Below are 5,538 nucleotides of genomic sequence, written 5' to 3' on the forward strand. Positions count from 1 at the left end.
CCTTTCTCTCTGACTTTAAATTAATTTCTTTATCAATAACTACTTCAAGGGAAGCATTTAAAAGGTATTTGTGAGGGTTTTTTTTTTTTTTTTTAGAATTTTATTTCAGATAATATAAAACAATTCCTTTATATTCGGAAATTTAGTTATTTAGTTGTATCAAATTATTAACACTCTATAACTAAATTGTAACATTAAAAAAAAGTGTTTTTAAAAATTCTCCCTTAATTTTTTGATTCTGAAAGCACGATTCCAAAGCAAATTAAATTTTCAAAGTTTGATAGACAACAAGATATCACATTCTGATATATATAATGAAAATAAAGCGGGTAAAATTGTTCAAAGCAATATTTTTATTCAAAATAGGACAATGAGGCCTTATTTTTTTTAGCAATTTTTTCAGTTACTCAGTAAAGACCGGCAATTGGCAGGAAGAGCAGAGTTTAAATAAATGTCTAAGAATATTGAATTTTATTGATCTGGGTTCAAATTACGTCGAGATCGCACTTTGCCTTTCATTCTTTCAGGGGCGAAAAAAATAAGTACCAGTTGAGCACTGAGGTCGATGTAATTGACTGACTCGCTCCTTTGGTATTGCTAGCTTTTCACCAATATTTGAAACCATTAAATTTTAATTCCACCAAAGTACGATTGCCTTTAATGGGAGTGGAAATAACAGGGTAAAAATGCTACACTTCATTTAAATACCGTAAGTAATAAAGTAAATAAATGATATTTTAAGATATATTTGACTTCGGACAAAATGATAACTCAATTACATTTGCAACTGGGGTGGAGTGGAGAAGATCACAGTATATATGTCTATGTGTGCGTATGAGAGTGTGTAGACGCACGTGCGTGTGTGTATGTAATGTAACAATATCATGGGATAAGTTTTTCCAGTTAATTTTTTTTTCCGGATTTTATCTTTCCTGTAACTTTTTTCAATGACTTATCAAAAGACATTTTAGACTTTCCTGTGACTTTTCAGTGATTTTCTGTGGCTTATTTCTTTTATACTTTTTCCAATTTTTTTTCTTTATGGTTGTTTTGATTTTTTCTATGACCTTACCCATGTAAGCTTTTTTCCTCTCATGTTGTTTACCTAAAATTTAATATAATAAATTCAATAGAAATTTTATTCTTTCCCACAAAAATATTTTCTGAAACAAAATTATTTCATTTTCTAAAGTAAAGATTTAATGAATGGTCAAATTCTCTGATAAAAATTAATATTGTCAGAAGTTAGATTTCCACAAGATTGGCAGAAATATGAAATTGATTCAGTTTTCTCTTAACAGTAAGTTAAAAAAAAATGCAGGGAAAATGCAAGTTGGAATGGAGTTCCAAAGGTTCGATAGTTGAATTGGGAGAAGACTGGTTGATGGATGAGAGTAGGATGAAAGTTAGAAAGACGTCAGGTAGGACCTGAAGAGCAGAGGATAATGTAGTTGAAGAATAGGAGACAGTGTATGTATAGGATAGTCTGTAGTGCATTTGTGGGTCTCTTTATTAATGAGCACTTTGCTAACTAGTTTAGAGGAATATAGGATGTTGGTGAGTGAGTCAACAATGTGGCACACAACTAGTTACTTCAGAGGAACAGGGGAAGTTAGCAGTGGAATTGACAGAACGAGGAGCAGACTGCATGGGAAAAAAGTCTGTTGTGTGTTACATAGTTATCTCTAACTTGTGTGTGTGTGTGTGTGTATACACATTCTGCAAATAGCAGATAAATGTAATTTGTATGCAAGAAATTAATAATGTGTACATGAAAGAATAATTATCTGAAATATAGTAATTAATTATTATACTTATTTGGTGTCAAATATAGCCATTAAGTGTCACATATTCTTTTGTTACTGAAACATGTTTACACAACACAAAATTATAGTATACACTGACAGCAAAATATTGGTTTCAAATTTTGGCACAAGGCCAGCAATTTTGGGGTAGATGGTAAGCTGATTACATTGACTGCCAGTTTTCAACTGGTATTTATTTTATCAACCCTGGAAGGGGGAAAGGCAAAGTCAGCCTTGACAGAATTTGAACTCAGGACATAAAGGCAAATGAAATGCCACTAAGCATTTTGCCCTGCGTGCTAGCTATTCTATTTGCTCACCGCCTTACTGACAACAAAATATTAGAAGGAATATCAGTGTGTTGGCAAATTAATGTTTGGCAATCAGACAGATGGTTCTCTTTTGGACATCATCATTATCACCACCACCATCATTACTACTATCAGTATTGCTGCTACTATCATTATCATCTTTTAATATCCATCTTGTTTGCTGGCATGAGTTAGATGTTTTGACAAGATTTGATATTCCAGGGGCTGCATCATGCTCCAGTGTCTGCTTTGGCATGGTTGGATGACATTCCTAACACTAACCACTCTACAGAGAGTAATGGAAGCTTTCTTTTTTTTTTTCTGTTGCAGCAACACGGATGAGATCTCAATTCAGCTCACAAGATGAAGATCACTTTCAACTGAATGGAGACGGAGGTGCCTTTTTGCTATGAGATGAGAGCTTGAAATGAAACTGAAGATGCCAGAAGAGTAAAGGTTTCTTGATGTAGGGAAGCTACATGGTTACACAAATTATAGAAGGAAGGTAAGAATGAGAGTGATTGGGATGGAGTTGGAAAGAGATAAAAATAGTGGTGATATGGTGTCAGGTGGACTCCACTCCCCAAGTACAAGGTAAATAGAAATGAGTGGGGAGAGAAGAACTGGGAGTGTGGGTGGGTAGAAATTGGCTGCTATTTCTAGTAAGCTGAGTGAATATATGGAGGCTTCCTCATTAGTTTAAGAAGAGATTGTTAAGGACATTTTGCTTTGTCTTGTAAGTTACTTGGTAACCTCACAAGTGCTGGTGCCACATAAAGAGTGTAGTAATGCCTGCGCATGCGTAGTCTTACGCATGCGTAGAATTAATAAAGCAAGCGTTTCCCCGCTCAATTCATTCTTTTTCACGCTGGCCAGCGATTGAGCAAGGACGTGTGTTTAAAGCTGTCTCTACATCTTTCGGTCTTATACTCGACAGCTCGTTATTCTCACCTCTAAAGATGTATAACTAAAGATTTGTATGTTTTACCAAGTAAATAAATGTTGTTTAAGTTGTTTAATCTGGAGTTCAGCGTTCCGTCAATTTCTTCAATTTTATAGTAGAAAGTCCACTTTAGTAGAAAGTCAGGTATACAATCTAAAGATGTATAACCCACTTTCTACTAAAAGAGTAAGCAGTACACTCTGTAAAGTGGTTGACTTTAGCAAAGGTGTCCAGCCTTAGAAACAATGCCAAAGCAGACACTGGAACTTGATGCAGTCCTCCGGCTGGTTAGCTCTTGTCAAGTTGTCAAACCCATGCCAGCATGGAAAACAGATGTTAAATGATTTATGATGAACCTTGGCTATCCCTTCTCTTTTGTATGTGCAGGGAACCATGGAACTTATTGTCCAATGTGTTATTTTCTAGAACAGTGTTGTGTGATTTCAGGGAGATTTGGCTGCTATTTCTAGTAAATTAAGTATCCATTTATAGTTTTTCTCATTGGATGAATAAGAAGTAATGCAGGAGCTGGTGATATGATACTTGCTGACATGGACAGAAATCACTGACATAGAATAAGAGATATTGCAGGGGGAATTCATATCCTGCTTATGGAGGACCAGTAACAGCAACATGCTACAAATTGCAGGTTTGGCTAATCAGTTGGATGGCCTAGATTTTAAAAATGTTTTAGAACATTTAAAATGTGTGTGTTTGTGGAACAACTGTTCTATCCCAGATGTATTATGCGATGTAGACGGACAACAATTGTTCAAAATGAAAGTGTATTATTCTAGATTTAAAGTGACATATGTAGCCTTGATTCTACAGAGATCAGAAAATCTGAGAGAAAAAAAGAGAAAAATAGAGATGGGTAAGTTTAGAGATGAGAGAGAGGTGAAGATTTTTCAGACTCAGCTGTCTGTGGAGACTAGGCAAATATTTTGTCCTCTATTGGTGTGGGAGAAGTTTGGGGACCAAGTAGAGTTACTGAGAATGATGATTTTCAGAGAGAGAGAGAAGTTGCAATATGCAGTTAAGGCTAGAATGGACTGCCCTGGGTCATTGGAGGAATTTTAAGAATGAGACATTGAAGAAATCAGAGGTAAAATATGATAATTGGTTTACTGGTTAACAGAAAGGAGTTGGCAGGTAGATTCAAGGTTAAGTAGAGAGAATTGTCTATCAGAATATTTCTTGTCACTTTACATCCACAAAGTCTGGGCTTCAGACTCATTGTGTAGCACCTTTGGTAAGCGTCTTCTATTCTAGCTCAGTCAGACCCCAATCCTAGAAAGTCAACTGTTTGGCATACTCCCTTGTTTGAGTTTTTCTTCCAGATGTTGATTCACAAAAGTTCAAGGGAAACATTAATGGCACCAGTCTCATTAGTCTCATAGAATCTCACTGATCTTGGAAGTTCTGCCCCATTTGCCAGACACGGCAAGTGAAGAAAAAGAACAGAAAAAAGAAAAGGATCATAAAGTCTTTAATCAACGAAGTTCTTCTTTGATCAGTTGGGTGGATGAGAATGAGTGAGACTTATAAAAGAGTTTATAGAAGGTTTGTAATTTAAATGTCTTGTTAGGAAGATATATTGCTTGTAATATTTTAGATTATTACATTATTTTTTGAATATGAATAATAGATTTTGGATTGGAATACATCATAGAGTGAAACATTCAGTATGGTCTCATTGAGGTTCATCATCATCATCATCATCATTATCATCATCATCACCATCATCATTTAACGTCTGTCTTCCATGTTGGCATGGGTTCAACAGTTTGACAAAGCTGGTCACCCTGGAGACTGTACCAAGCTCCACTGTCTGCTTTGGCATGGTTTTATGACTGGATACCCTTCCTAATGCCAACCACTTTACAAAGTAGTAGTTTCTCAATACAAAAAAATACCATTCCTAGTACCAGCACATTTTACAAAGCCAAACTATTCAATTCCAAACTTAAGTGTTATCCTGCTTCTTGCCTGCCGAAGCTTCAAGAGAGAAGCAGGGTGCTTAGAATGAGAAAGAGTACATGTAGGGTGTATGGGGTTGTAGAATGGTTGACAATAGGATTAAATTAGCGACAATGAAAGGATCCAATGAAAAATAATAGTAATTTTTCTTTTTCTGTTCCTGATCTGAGTTTATTGTTAAAGGTTTACATGGAGCATTGTAGTTCTAAGTAAAGGAAACAACAGGATATTGTAGAGTTCTGTTAATAGTAGAAGAATGTGCATTAAGAGAAAGAGAGAGAGAGAGAGAGAGAGAGAGAGAGAGAAGAGAGAGAGAAGAGAGAGAGAGAGAGAGAGAAAGAGAGGCAGACAGACAGACAGAGAAAGAGGCTTGCCTAAAGTGCTGCACAGTAGGACTGAACTTGAAACCATGTGGTCTTAGGTTTTGTCCCATTGTATAACAGCTTGCACAAGTGTCTTCTGCAATAGCCCTGAGTAGATTTGCTGGATGGAAACTGAA

General features: G+C 35.8%; 1 long non-coding RNA gene across 2 annotated transcripts in view; it reads left to right on the plus strand.

Annotated features, from left to right (window-relative positions):
• The window catches only part of LOC128249585 (uncharacterized), a 7,904-nt gene continuing 2,366 nt past the window's right edge, over nucleotides 1–5,538 (plus strand). Inside the window, exons 1-2 of one of the 2 annotated variants that reach the window (XR_008265686.1) lie at nucleotides 1–64; nucleotides 2,447–2,621. This is a non-coding gene — a long non-coding RNA (uncharacterized LOC128249585). Of the gene's footprint in view, nucleotides 65–495; nucleotides 710–2,446; nucleotides 2,622–5,538 lie in introns of those variants that run through there. The other variant, XR_008265687.1, reaches the window with a different exon arrangement.

This window comes from Octopus bimaculoides, chromosome 16 (assembly GCF_001194135.2).
Source record: "Octopus bimaculoides isolate UCB-OBI-ISO-001 chromosome 16, ASM119413v2, whole genome shotgun sequence".
In the NCBI taxonomy this organism is placed as follows: Eukaryota; Metazoa; Mollusca; class Cephalopoda; order Octopoda; family Octopodidae; genus Octopus; species Octopus bimaculoides.